Source organism: Felis catus, chromosome A1, assembly GCF_018350175.1.
Source record: "Felis catus isolate Fca126 chromosome A1, F.catus_Fca126_mat1.0, whole genome shotgun sequence".
In the NCBI taxonomy this organism is placed as follows: Eukaryota; Metazoa; Chordata; class Mammalia; order Carnivora; family Felidae; genus Felis; species Felis catus.
In genome coordinates, this window is record NC_058368.1 from 57013986 (window position 1) to 57029713 (window position 15728).

Sequence of the window (15728 nt, forward strand, 5' to 3'; positions counted from 1 at the left end):
TGTTAAATCTCACGTTAACAAGGGTGGTTTTGTAAATAGTTTGTGACTATTAGTCATGATATTTAACACACATTATGTGTGAAGATTAAAATTCACATGTCATTTGATAATTCTATTTATATAAATCTAATCATAGTTATACCCACACCTGAAACAAAGACATGTATAAGAATGAATGTCCATTTTAAAACTGTTTGTATAAAAAGAGTATTAGAGACAGTTTCATTGACATTTAATTTAATATGGGATATCCATGCAATGGGATGCCAGGCAGCAATTTTCATGATGAAGGTGGATATATTTGTTGTCATGTGTGATATTGTGATTTATAAGAAATATGTATTTGGTCATTCAGATGACCAAAAGATGTTTCTTGTATATGTTTGATCTTTGTCCATGGTTCCTGGCTCACAGATCCCCAAATCTTTGGAATTCCCTGAGCCATGAGAGCAATGAGATCAACTTTTGTTATAATATTCGGTCTCTTGTCCTCAATCTCAAAAATCCCTTCAAAGCCCTAAGGGTTAAATGAGTGTCTTGTTATTCATAAATAACCCCTTCCAACACAACTGGAGTTAGGTTAATGAAGTGACTTTTGAAAACACCTGAGGATGGGAGCTAGTTGCCCACGGAGCCAATTATGTGATCAGAGGGTTGGAAGTTTCAGTCCCTGCCCCTGATATTCAGGCAAAGGAAAGGGGTTGGATGTCAAATCAATGGCCAGCGATTAAATCAATCATGCTTACGTAATGAAGCCTGCAGGAAAAACCCTAACCGATACGTTTCAGAGAGCTTTAGGAATGGTGCATACTTGGAGGGCCATTAGACTCGGCTCCCTTTCTCGATAGCTGGTGCTCTGCCTCTCTTCTATCTGGATGTTCATGAGTAATATCCTTTTATTATAAAATAGTAATCCAGTAAATAAAACATTTCTTTGAGTTTTGTGAGCTACTCCAGCAAATTAATCAAACTCAGGCAGGGAATTATCGGAGCCTACGATCTATAGCTGGTTGTTCAGAAGCACAGGTGATATCCTGGATTTGTGGCTGGCATCTGAGATTCGGGGAAGGGCAGCAGTCTTATGGGACTGAGCCCTTAATCAGTGCGATCTGATGCTATCTTCAGTAAACAGTGTCAGAACAGAGTTAAGTTGTAAGACACCCAGCAGGTATTGGAAAATTGCTTGGTGGTATGTAGAAACCTCCCCACTCCACATGTAGGAATTGAATGCAGAATGGTTTATCGGGAAACTGTCCCCAGAATCATTTTTTGAATGAAAATGATCAAGGCACTGAAGAATGCTATGTTAATATCTCATTTGCATAAGGGTATATATCCTTTTATACCCTGTCAACAGCACATAGAATTTTGATAGCCCACATGTAAAAATTAGTCAAGTTGAATATTAGGAAGAGTGTCATGAGACCTGAGAGTCTAGGCTGAGAGACACTTCCTATAATTGTTTCATAGTGAATTTTAACATATGCCTATATCACCTTGCAAAGTGTTTTTTTTTTTTTTCTTTTCCTCTGCTTATAACCAAACTGTGCTCCTGAAATTTTACAATGGCTTACATTCTCATGACAAATTGAAGTGTGTTTGCTTCCCTGGAATAAGTCTTCTAGAATTTGGATATCAGATTCCACTAACCTCCGCACCCCATATCATATAGACAAACATGTCCAAGCATTTATAACACACTTGAATACATATGTGGACATTTATATACTCCAAAGTTATATGTTTACAAAAATTCAAAGTATGAAACATCCAGAGACTTTCTAGTATCTGGCCAACGGAGGATCTAGGATAAGGGAGGAACACTAACAGCACATTTTATAAGGTACTTAAAATTTTAAAGCACTGTGTAAAGCAGTAGGGTGGGGACAGTAAATAACATATTGAAGAATAAAGTGATTATAGGAGGTTTTCATAACATTAAATTCTTATATGATTCTAATTCTGGTGGAATCAAATAAAATTCAATTAAAATGTGCTGTGAACTATTGGACTAAACAGGATATGTGTTATGTTTCCCGGTGGCAGAATATGGAGAAAGTTATTTTCCTTATTGGTGTTTATATGTTTTTCTACATTTTCTCTAAGAAACATGTAATTCATTGTCATCAGAGGAATATTTTAAAGAACATAGACATAGGAAATGACAGTCCAATATTTTCTTCACCATTGTTAACCTGAGTAATAGGGTCTGAACAAGGACTCTCCATATCTAGAGATAGATAACATGGATGAGGCATTGATGGTGGTTTCCATTCTGGTTTCATAGTCCTCCTATTTTGATGTTGTATGAATTATTCTTTTCCATGTGTCTTCATGGGACTGTTGGAAGTTGCTAGATACTCATCAGTTGTTGCTAACCACCCTCCACTTGAAGATGAATTCTTCTAATCCATAAGAATTGGAAAATTGATGTGTTTTTGAATTATGTACATGTAGCCCATTCAAAGTAAAGTATTTCTGTTATAAAGGAGAATCAACCATGGGATGGATAGTCCTTGTCTTATCTGAGCTGCTCACTTTTGGTTCCAGAATCAAGGCAGCTGTAGTAGTCAGGTGGAGTCCATCCAGCATATATTTCTCTCCTGTAATAATAGCTCAGATTTATCTAACTCCATATTTTGTGAACAAGGTAAAAAGATTAGTTTGAAGTGCATAGAACCTTGACAGGGAATGAAAAGTGTGTATAGATTTATCTGAAAGGCCATCTGTGCATTAAAACCAAAGATTTGGTGGAATTGACATTAACATTCAATTATAGTTTACCAACACTCATGGGAAGCATTTACCTTTCCTGTTTTGTTTGTCTGTTTTTTCCATTCAAATTTCTCATTTTGCTTTGTTTCAGTTTTGTTAATCTTGTGTTTCTATACAATGATATCTGAGATGTCCCTTTCTGATAGGAGTATTCTTATATTTTTTTATTAAAAGTATAGGTTTCCACATCTACAATTTGTGAAAGTTAGCTTTGAGTTTTCTATCCTCAAGAATCCATCTCTTAGGAGGATAAACTTCCCTCCAGTATGTGCTGTACATCTCTGCCTCTAGTTATGTATTAGTAGAAAAAGATTCTATCTTTACATAGTACCAAAGCTTCCTGTATATCTCTGAATTCTCTCTGCTGCTGGTTCTGTGTTCTACATGTGCTGGGAGTGGTCTTAAACACTATTCTCCCCGGGGCGCCTTCAGCTCAGGTCATGATCTCACACTCTGTGATTTCAAGCCTGCGCCAAGAGCTCAGAACCTGGAGCCTGCTTCAGAGTCTGTCTGCCCCTCCCTGCTCGCTCCCTCTCTCTCTCTCTCTCTCAAAACTAAATAAACATTTAAAAAATTAAAAAAAAAAATAAAACTCTTCTCCCTTTGTAAAGAATAGTAACTGTGTTGAAAATGAATCCCACCCTTTTGCTGAAATATGTTCACACTGATCCTTCAGTAAGCTCTCAAACATATTGGCTGAATGCTGCAGCTTAAAATTAAACACTTATGTGTGTTCTCAGGGCTGCTATGTACAGTAGTGCCAGATGTGCACTGTGTAACACCAGAGGAAGTTGTTCACATATAGACCTCACTGATTTGAATATTGAGATGATTTCTGTCAGAAGATAGGAAAGTATTTTGGTGCAGGAAAACTCCTACATTTTGACCATGTTCAGATTTATGGAAGGAGAGGTATATTTTTTAAATGTGGAGAAAGATCATATGAGCCAGCATTGACCTTCACTGTTGTAATAAGAAATCTGGAGATTGCATTCATTCAAATACCTTTAGGCAAACAACACAACAAAGTGTTTTCTGTGGAGTCAGGCAAACCTAGCTCAAAGACTTCTTCACCTACTAACTGTGTGACCTTGGGAGAAATATTTAACCTTTCAGGACTTTGGTTTCCTCATGTGAAATAATAGGAATGGGAAAATTTTCATAAGTTAAAATGTTAAATTTTGGTTCAAACAGGAGCATACATAGGCAAAAACAGATACCCCTGGGTCAGCAAACTAGGGGACTAAGGGACTGTTTTGAATTTTCATTATTCGTGTAAATATCCTATGTAATTAATTTTAAAAGGATACCATAGGTAGACTACTTAGCAAAGTGGTTAGCAGGTGATATACATGTAATGGTAACTCAGATACAAAGTCCTAGAAATTTGAAACATTAGCCCAAATGACCAGAACTGTGGATGATCAGAGGGAAAAGAATTAATAATGGCAAGCCATAGATAGGAGTCTTGGTATGCATCATATAGAATGAGCTGTTATGAAAATGCATAGAGTCCTCTGCTTCCTTTGGGTCAAAAATGCAGATATTCAATTGGAGGTGAAACTAGATTTTCCCAGAGTAGTCCCTAGCAAGGAGTCCCTATCACATCCAGGTGAGAAGCACTCACTTAAGAAAAATCTAAGGAACTGCCGTATGAGAAGAAATTTTGGTGACATAAAAAGTCCTTTGGGATTTGTTCTCCATCCAAGACAGAAAAAGAGTTATAAAATTCACCTCTGGTGAATTCGCCTAAAGTGAACCTTTTAACACTTCCTGAGCGTGAAAATAGGAGACTGTAGAAGAGGTGCCAGCAAGGAGTTCTGGAAAGATACAGGGATTTGCTTCAGGTATCAAATAAGCAGTAATGTTCAGAGAGGAGCTCTGATCTTCGGGTGTCCAGGAGAAAATGTAGAAATCTATCTAGGAAACATTTTAATCCCAAAATACCCACCAAAGTTCTTGAGGCAGAATAGCTGATCGGGAGCAGATGTGAACATTTAGAAAGATAGACTGGATGAGGCATAACTTGAATATGACTGTTGTGTACAAAACCACAACTTTTTAGAAGTTTGCTTGTTTAATGTTTTAGTTTGGGGAATACTTTGCATTTATTTCCTCAAAACCATTTCTTTCCATGGACTAGCAGAGAAGGGAGATAAAGACCAGGGAGAAATATTCAGTCACAGCCCAATGTGGGTCTAGGGAAACCCTTAGATGTACAGAAATATTTGTGTTATGGCTTGGATGTTCTACAGATGCTGAAACGGATAGGGAGTATAAAATATTTATTAAGGAATGGCACCTGTGAAGGAAAGGAGGCAGAAGCAGGATGAGCAAAAGAAGTCCAGTGGTGTTATAACTGTGACAAAGTCTCAGTCAGCTACTGGAGAGCCCTGCAACAAGTACTGCCCAACAGAGTTGTCCCAGGTTGGCCTGAAATGGTTGGGCCGTTATACCGCACCTTGCTCGGTCAGCGATAAAGCTGTTTTCCTCTGCCATCGCCCCTGCGTTCCAGGGTGAGGCATTACTCTGCAGGCAGGCTAGACCTGAAGGAGCTGTAAACTGGAGCCTGTCTGTCGCCTGCCCTCTGACAGCCAGCCCCGCCCCGCTACAGCTAGCTCCGCCCTCCTACAGCCAGCCCTGCCCTCCTACAGCACCCATCAAGCCTTCCCTTGATGGGTGGTCTGAGTGGCAAGTCTCCGGGTCCAGCACTTCTGTAGTGTAAGCATTCTAAAATGGCTTTGATAGACAAAAGCCCAGCCAAATTTTGTACTTCTACAAATTTGTATTCTTTATATTTTAATTCTCCACTTCCATGGAAACCTTATTTATTTCCTTTGTAAGCCCAACAAAGATAGTATAATATCCATCTGAACTATGCCGTCTTCTAAATATCTACTCTCTCTCTCTCTCTCTCTCTCTCTCTCTCTCTATATATATATATATATATATCCGTGTTTTCCAGTATGTAGACAGATACTTTAATATTTTCCTTTATTTCTCTTAATATCATAGCATTGGTTTTAGTTTCTCATTTGTTTCCTTTTTTATAGAGATATATAAACGTTGAACTCCTGCTTTTCCAAACGAAACCAGGAAAGGTAATGCTCTTCATGGTGGTATTGTTTTCTCCAAATATATTTGAAAGAATAGCAGAACTAACAATATATAAAAAAAATAATTGTAGAATTACGATAGATAATCCTAGTCCAGAAATTTTTTTTAAATGTTCTAGATTTGAAATCTAACCTAAAGTCAACTGAAATGATTCTGTGTTGTTTCCTATTTTAAGAAGCTATTTAATACATGAGAGCTTAGTACTCAAAATGAGAGCCTATCTTCCACGGAAAAATAAGTTTTCTTTCATCTCTCAATAAACCGAAGTTTATACCTAATATCCCTAATTGAATATCCTTAATTTAGCATATATGGTTGATTTTTTAAAAAGAAAGAAAAATATCCTTGACTACTGTGACATTGACAGCTTTTTCCCTAGCTTTCTTGAAGCACAATTTTGACATTCCTTTGACCATTCCAAACCTAGATGAGACCCTTCAGTCAGGAGTTTTACAGGAGTAGGCAAGCATGAAATTAATTTTCCAAAGTGAAGTAGCTTACAGATGCCAGAAGCTCATAACTCGGTAATACTGGTAAATCCCTAAAATAGTTCTTTAGCTTCTAGGTTGTTTCCCTGTTATTTCTCTTATGGTTTAACTGGGTGAATTCCTTCAGTTTTTGTTTTCTTACATAGAAAGAGTGGATTACACATTTTCAGAACAAGGAAGCTATTTTCCATTATTTGTGTGTGTGTGTGTCAGTTTTTGACTATAATCTTCCTCAGGAAGACCTGGTTATCCAGGCGTGCACCAATTTTTTTTAATGTTATTAGAAGAAATTTTCCTTTCAAGTTGCGTTTACAGTTGCTCCAGTCTTTCCATTCTGATTTGGTAAGGGACACTAGTACCTACAACTGATAGTCCATAGCTGTCATTTCTCCTCTAAGGAATATATATTCTGACCTCTGTGTAACATCATGGCTAACTTCCATGTGAGGGATTATAATGCTTTATGTAACTTTCTCATTTACAGATGAACAAGTTGGGCTGACTATTGTTTAAAAATTTGTAGGGGTGCCTGGATGGCTGTCGGTTAAGCGTCCAACTCTTGATTTTGGCTCAGGTCATGGTCTCACAGTCAAGAAATAGAGCCCTGCCTGGAAACCACTTAAGATTCTCTCTCCCTGTCCCTCTGCCCCTCCCCCCACTCACTCTCAAAAATAATTTTTTTTTTAAAAAAAATGGCTAATTTGGAGGTTATTAATCAAGCTTCTTCCTGTGAATGCCCTCTCTCATCTTGATTTACATTCCACCAGCTCTGAAAAGCTAACAGATATTTTCTGTAATGGAGTATATGCTCATGGCCACAAATGAGACCCTTAAAGCATGTTGGGAATATCAGAATCTCTGCGTTAAGAATTTACAAGGAGTGCCTGGGTGGCTCAGCCGGTTGAACGTCAGACTTCAGATCAGGTCATGATCTCATGTTCTTGGGTTTGAGCCATGCATGGGGCTCTGTGCTGACAGCTCAGACCCTGGAGCCTGCTTCAGATTCTGTGTCTCCCTCTTTCTCTCTGCCCCTCCCCTGTTGACTCTCTCTCTCTCTCTCTCTCTCTCTCTCTCTCTCTCTCTCAAAAATAAATAAACACTGGGGCGCCTGGGTGGCTCAGTTGGTTGAGCGTCCGACTTTGGCTCAGGTCATGATCTCACGGTCTGAGAGTTTGAGCCCCGTGTCAGGCTCTGTGCTGACAGCTCGGAGCCTGGAGCCTGTTTGAGATTCTGTGTCTCCTTCTCTCTCTGACCCTCCCCCATTCATGCTCTGTCTCTCTCTGTCCCCAAAATAAACAAACTTAAATAAATAAATAAACACTAAAAAAATTTAAAAATAATTTACAAGGAATTCCCCTTCCACTCTTCTGAAAGCACTATCAGTTCCCTTCATTACTATGGAGCCTAGTAGATAAATGGCAACCACATCCAAGTCCATCTCTTAGAGACCAGGAGTTCGTCAATCCATTCTATGTTCATTTCTCTGTTACCTTACTATGTAATTGGGATGGGCATACCTCAAGTTGCAAGAATTTTCACTTTTTCCAAGACCTGTGGACAAAGAACAAAATGGAAGAGCCAAATGGAAGCCCTAATACTACATCCCTCCACTGTGGTGGAGGTAAAAAATGAGAAGCAATAATTCATCCAGGGAGGTGGTAGAGATTAGGGTCATTCTCATAGATTTATAAAACACATTATTAATGGTTTCTATCATATCCCATTTTCCAAGAAAAAGAGCAAATTATTGCACTTTGCATCTGCTTTAAAGAACAAGGCACAGTGCTTATGGACTTCTTTGTATTCTGAGGGCTGCACATACCACATTTGGGAAGATGGCTTCAAACTATTAGTAATAACTTGAAAAGTCTCTTCTGAGTGAGGTGCAGAGGAAGAGCAGGTTTAGAGCAGATTCAAGCTATGATGTTTATAGTTCTACCAATTAGACCATATGGCCCAGCAGATTTCAAGTTGCTAGAGGTGTCCATGATAGATAGTAATTAGTGGTGCTTTGTTATGTGTTTTGTAAGCCTAGACTACTCTAAAGAACTGAACTGTAGTTAGACTGGTCCGTATTTCTGAGTCTGTGCCATCCTCAGCAGAAAACTCTTCCCCATGTGAAAAGCAGAGCCTGCCCTGCCCTGCTAGTGGACCCTAATAGAGACCGAATGCATAAACATGGAACAATAAGCAACTCTGCAGCTGAACTGCCCATCATGAGCTGGGTGTGGCAAACCTGTTAAATCATGATGCTTGGTGGTCAAAGCATCAACTCACTATGCAAATGAGACAGTGTATACGTACTTGGTCTTGAGAAGGTCCAGTGGACACAAGTTAGTTGAACAAAAAGGTGGGCTGTATATCCATGTCACTCATCTCTGTTGCACTCACCCTTTAGATCATACCATAGCCCTATAGTGTTTTATGTATACCAGATGATTGAAAAAGCAGGCAGAAAACCATAGTTTATGGATGGCTTTATTTAATCCTACCGTGCACTGATGCTCAAGGCATCACTTAGAGGTGGCCCTGCAAGACCATGTTGAGGAGAAAACTTCCCAGTAGACAGAGCTCTGAGCAGTACACGTGAACATCAACTTGGTATGGAGGGAGAGTAGCCTGAGAGAATTCCTAAGGTGTGATTGTTGTGGCTCATTGTTCAGAAGCAGAGGCCAGGAAGACTATTGGAAGATTAGAGATTATATAGCCTGGCTAGGAAGCATGTGGATGGTCTTATGGGAGTGAGCATAGGGTTGTGTTATCTCCTATCCAGGAGGATATGCCACAGAAGAGATGCTAAAAACCATCCAAGAGAGCTCGGCCAGGCACTCATTCTCTTCACACGAGAACTTAACTCTAAATGTTTCCAATAATTTTCCTTTTATTCTGGTCTAAAGAGAACGTATTTGCTAACCTCTGCAGTAGAAAATGATAGTTCAGCAAGTATATTTCAAACTTAAGCCTTCTTAGCTTTAATCATATAAAAAGACTAATTAAATTATTTAATTTCTCACTGTAGTTCTGCTATGGTTCCTTCATCTAACAAGGAAAACAAGAGAGGTAAACAGAGTAAAACACACATGCATACTCATACAGTAGTTTGTACTTACATGTGCAATTAAAGTCATCTTAGAAAGACAATAAAATACAATGGTCAAGATGGCGTGTGGTATGAGTGAGAAATCATGAGAGACCGAATGTTAGATTACTTTTAGGTGAGCAAGGGTCGAGTGCTTTTAAATACTATAGAACAAAGAAAGTGATTCAATAAACCTTTATCTGACATGAAGGGGACCTGTATCTATGTGTGTGGTGGGGATGAATGTCATTGAACTACAGAGTGATGCATAAAAAACTTCCATGTAGTCATAGAAGTTTCATCAGATAGTACTGGTTACCTGTGTTTCCAGATGACTTTATGCTAAAAGTTTTTTTTTTTTTTTTTAAACTGTACTTTAGGTATAATGACCTTTGGGAAAAAGTATCCTTAATAATTTATTTCCATTGCCTTTTCAAATGTTCCATCATTTCCTTCAGGATGTTTTACCTCTTAGTATTTCTACATATGAACATAGTATATCATTATATATTATATGTAATACATATAAATATTATATAATACATAAATATAAAATATAAATAGGTATCTATCACATAACAAATATAAAGGTATATTTAACATGACTTATATACAATATCTAATCAGTATATTAATATTTTATAGATTCACAACTTAAGGGAGAACAAACTAATTCTTTAAAATGTTTTTATATATTTTAGTTCTTTGAGAATTTTTTTTGAGATTTATTTAAGAATATATTTTGTATATATAGAAATAAATGAATATATTTGTGTAATAGAAACCCCTGTTTCTATGGTATGGTATATTTCCCCAATATAATTATTTAAAAAGGAGAACAACAATTTCTTTGTTGCCTGTATTTTCTTTGAGCAACATCCCAATTGGCTTATCGCACATGACAGCTAATAAACCTTAGTTCTAACTAACTGCAGTCTAATCTTCAAATACACTAGTGTCTTCATTCCTGTCAAATCTCCTGAATTTATTGCAGTAGCTGCCCAAAAGGATAGGTTAATGATTGTTGCTGAAATAAATCAGATTCTGTCACCACTAGATGCTTCAGCTAGTTTAGGTGGAGAGGAATAGAGGAGGTCACATTATGATGCAGGAAAAAAAGGTTAAGAACCTACTGCACTGTATAAATGTTACTTTCTAACATACATGAGAAGAAAACAGACACTAAAACAGACCAGGGATATCAAAAGTGATTTCTGTATAAATATGTGTCCAAGTTGTGAGTAGAAAATGTGTGTCAGTGCCTTATTTTAGACATTAATTTGGTAATATCAGTAGTTTAACCATAAAACAATTTTCCTACTAATGCTTTCTTCCATAATTCTATATTCAAAAAGAATTTAGCAATCTTCTTGGTAAAGCAAAATATAATTTTTTAAAAAAAATTTTTAAATGTTTATTTATTTTTGAGAGAGAAAGAGAGAGACAGAGCGAACCAGGGAGGGTCAGAGAGAGAGAGAGAGAGACACAGAATCCGAAGCAGGATCCAGGCTCCAAGCTGTCAGCACAGAGCCTGACGTGGGGCTCGAACTCACAAACCGTGAGATCATGACCTGAGCCAAAGTCAGATGCCCAACTGACTGAGCCACCCAGGCGCCCAAAAATATAATTTTTTAAAAAATGCCTATCTTTTTAAAAAGGTAATTGCTATGAAAAAGAAAGTAGGCAATGGGCAAAAGAAGTCTGTGTAACGTACAGTTATAAACTAGTAAAAATCATAAATGAAAATGCTCTAGACTCTTACAAGAAATATGTAAGAGAATATAGGAGATAATACTAGATAACATCTATTGAGAGCTTTTCATGTGCCAGGCCTCTTGCCGAGCACAATAATTAGGTAATTTTTAGTTTTCTTAAAAGTGAATAAGGGGTACCTGCCTGGCTAAGTTGGTGAAGCATGCAACTCTTGACCTCAGGGTCATGAATTTGAGCCCCACGTTGGATGTAGAGCTTACCTAACAACAATAAAACAGAGGAGTTTTTCTGTACAAATGGTATTTCTAATCCAGAATGGGACTGTTAACCATGGTTTATTATATCACTGAGAAGAGGTGCATGAAAACACAGATCCTCTTATGTGTTCTGCTTCTTTACGCAATGAAAAGTAGAATCTACCTCCGTGTGATAGAACAAAATGTATAGTCGGTAGTCCTGTAGCTTCAGATACCACCAGGCTATAGATCCCTGCCAGAAGCCAGCCGTAATCCATTCACAGAGCTTGTTTGCCAGACTGTGCTTCTTGATACATTGGCAGATCAGTCTGAGCCCCAGAAAGATCTACTTTTCCTGGATGCAATCTTAAATTGAAGACAGAGTATTTGCTTGCTCCACAGAGGGTGTGGAAAGCTCTGTAGTGACTCACTGTACAACCCGCCCACCCCCCCATGAAGGTACCTCTCTTTAAAGCCCAGTGTTATTAAACTCAATGTGCAAACTTACAGTTAGGAAACAAGTAAGTCACAGGGATATGATATACAGCATAGGGAATATAGCCACTAATATTATAATAACTTTGTATAGTGATAGATGGTAACTAGACTGGTCATGGTGATCATTTTGTAAGGCATTTAAATGTCAGATCACCATGTTGTACACCTAAAACTAATATAATATTGTATGTCAACTATACTTTTATTTAAAAAAGTAAATTCAATGTGCATAATGCTCCTGAAGCTCTGAAGCTAATTAATATTGACTGATGTAGGCTGATGTAGGCTGCCCTAAGGAATTACCCTCCCTTTATACGATATAACAAATTTTGATTTTTTTTGATCATTCATTATTTAACAAATATGAATCAAAAGCTTCTACATATATCTTTTAAGCATTGTTTCAGGAACTGGGGATGGAGCAACCAACAAAATACCCTCCTTTCCCTGAAGGGGTTTACATTTAAGAGGAAAACAGGGGCGCCTGGGTGGCGCAGTCGGTTAAGCTTCCGACTTCAGCCAGGTCACGATCTCTCGGTCCGTGAGTTTGAGCCCCGCGTCGGGCTCTGGGCTGATGGCTCAGAGCCTGGAGCCTGCTTCAGATTCTGTGTCTCCCTCTCTCTCTGCCCCTCCCCCGTTCATGCTCTGTCTCTCTCTGTCCCAAAAATAAATAAACGTTGAAAAAAAATTAAAAAAAAAAATAAGAGGAAAACAAAGAAGACTGGTAGGGAATGAAACTGAGGAAGTAGCAAAGGACCATCCATGGTAAAATTTGGATTTCATTGGAAAGCCGCTGAAAGTTTTCGGGCAAGGAGTTATGTGTCTTTTTTTTTTTTTTTTTCCAACGTTTATTTATTTTTGGGACAGAGAGAGACAGAGCATGAATGGGGGAGGGGCAGACACAGACTCGGAAACAGGCTCCAGGCTCTGAGCCATCAGCCCAGAGCCTGACGCGGGGCTCGAACTCACGGACCACGAGATCATGACCTGGCTGAAATCGGACGCTTAACCGACTGCGCCACCCAGGCGCCCCAATGTTCAATAAATATTTTAAGTTGATGATGTATCACTCCTCAATTTTATACTGAATCCTCTCAATATGTAAGGCAATATGCTAAGTTTTAAAAATGATGTATATTGAGAGAAGCATTCTTTCTTCAAAGAAGTTTCCAATCTAATTTGGTTTAAGAGATGAAATACATGACTATAACATGACTTAATTAGGAATTGGCATTTACTGGATATCTGCTCTGTGCCAGCCACTGTGTTGTAAGTTGTTTATATGTTTTCTTCGTTAATCCTTTTTACAGGCACAAGAGGATAGAAATGTTATTATCTCCATTGTACAAAAAAAAAAAAAAAAAAAAGAAGAAAGAAAAGAAAGAAAAAAGAAACCGAGTCTTAATTTATATAATGTGACTAAGATTTCAAGACTGAGAAATGAACTAAGACAGTCTGACTTGCCTTATTAATCATTAGGTAATAGTTGTCTCCCAGGAGTTAGTGGTGTCCAGTCCTGTGATTTGCCATTAGAAAAGGGAGAACTTTGGGGCGCCTGGGTGGCTCAGTCAGTTAAGCTTCCAAATTGCGCTCAAGTCATGACTTTGCCTTTCGAGTTTGAGTCCCATGGCCCTGTGCTGACAGCTCAGAGCCTGGAGCCTGCTTCAGATTCTGTGTCTCCCCCTCTCTCTGACCCTCCCCCACTCATACTCTGTCTCTGTCTCTCTCAAAAATAAATAAACTTTAAAAAATTAAAAAAAAAAAAAGTAGCGGGGGGGCACCTGGGTGGCTCAGTCAGTTGAGCATCAGACTTCAGCTCAGGTCCTGATCTCACAGTTTGTGAGTTCAAGCCCCGCTTCGGGCTCTGTGTTCACAGCTCAGAGCCTGAAGCCTGCTTCAGATTCTGTATCTCTTTGCCCTTCCCCCACTTGCACTCTGTCTCTCTCTCTCTCTCTCTCTCTCTCTCTCTCAAAAATAATAAATAAACATTAAAAATTTTTAAGAAAAGGGAGACCTTTTACTGTTGGGTTCTGGGGGAAGGGTTGGTTGGGGAGAAGTGGGGGGAGTCCCTGATGGAGGTGGGCTGCTGAGGCAATATAGAAAAGAGTGAGAAAGCCATTCCAGAGGCACACTATCAGTGCCAGAGTGGAACCAGTTAAAAAAGTTAAAGCACATGGAAGAGAATATAAAATGGCAACTTCAACTTTAAAATTCCAGTTTTTTGGCATATGTGATATATGTCTCTTTCATGTATATGTTTAGGCTTTCGTTCTTTAATTTTAACTTTTAAAAATTTTGATTTAATCTCTATGTCTAAAATGGGGCTTGAGGGGCGCCTGGGTGGCGCAGTCGGTTAGGCGTCCGACTTCAGCCAGGTCACGATCTCGCGGTCTGGGAGTTCGAGCCCCGCGTCAGGCTCTGGGCTGATGGCTCGGAGCCTGGAGCCTGTTTCTGATTCTGTGTCTCCCTCTCTCTCTGCCCCTCCCGCGTTCATGCTCTGTCTCTCTCTGTCCCAAAAATAAATAAACGTTGAAAAAAAAATAAAAAAATAAAATAAAATAAAATGGGGCTTGAACTTCCAACCCTGAGATCAAGAGTTTCCCAGCACCTGGTTGGCACAGTGAGCTGAGCATCTGACTTTGGCTCAGGTAATGATCACATGGTTCCTGAGTTTCAGTCCCATGTTGGACTCTGTGCTGACAGCTCAGAGCCTGGAGCCTGCTTGGGATTCTGTGTCTCCCTCTCTCTGCCCCTCCCCTGCTCACGCTCTGTCTCTCCCTGTCTCTCAAAAATAAACATTAAAAAAAAAAAATAAAAAGAGCTTCCTGCCCTTCTGAATGAGGCACCCAGGTGCCCCTAACGTTGATTCTTAAGATCAGGAGTAGTTTATCTGAGTTTTAAAATGTACCTGTATAAGTTGTTTTAGCTGATACAGTTTTATAGATTCATCTTTTTTTCAAGATTTCAACTTTTGCAAAAAGGACACTGAATACCAGGAAACAGAACTTTCAGATTGGTGCTAACCCTCCAGGATGTGTGTGTATGTGGGGAGTGGGGAGGAGTCATGGCAGAAGGGGAGGAAGAAGAAAGGTGATGAAACAGCAGGAAATGGAGAATTAAATTCTCACATTTCAATGTTGTAAAACACCATTCTTAATGCAAAAGGTGAACATTAATTATGTGCTTAAAGTGAAGCTGTTTCTCTCTCTATTTTTATGTCATAGTATATTGGCATATGTATTGACACATTAAAAAAATTATTTATATACTTATATACATTTATTTCTATACCTGGGTCCCAAAACACCATGTTTGCCATCAGAGAGGGTTAGTGCCCCGCTACCTGTCTCTCCAGTCCCTTCACTGGCTTCCATCTCCTATAGAGCAAGAAGAATAAACCCAATATATTGCAAGCTGTGAACATTTTAAATGACAAGATAAATGCCAAGGGAGTATACCAGTATCAGCAGGGTGTTCCCAAATCTTAGGGTTTAAATACTTTAACCTTTAGATGCAAGTGATTCCTTATCTCTGATTGACATGTGTTCTTTAGTCTTGTTGGTTTCTTACAGTTTTTTAGCAAGTAATTTATATTTGTTCCTAAAAATATATATGATATTATCTTAGTGCATGTAACCTTCTTTAAAGCAAATTCCTTTTTCAAGCTGGAGCTAGACTTACAGAGAGGAAAGCTCTGAGAAGAGAAGGCATATACTGATAACTATTCATAACTGAATTTGGTCCTTATGCCTTTGAGTTTTGCAATCTTTGTCTAATGACATTAATCTTAATTTGTTACTTCCAAAAAAGTACTGTAGCAGT

General features: G+C 38.5%; 1 long non-coding RNA gene across 1 annotated transcript in view; it reads left to right on the plus strand.

The window, feature by feature from the left end:
- LOC123384610 overlaps positions 1-15728 on the plus strand; it is a 111315-nt gene that overhangs the window by 43180 nt on the left and 52407 nt on the right. The window lies entirely within an intron of this gene.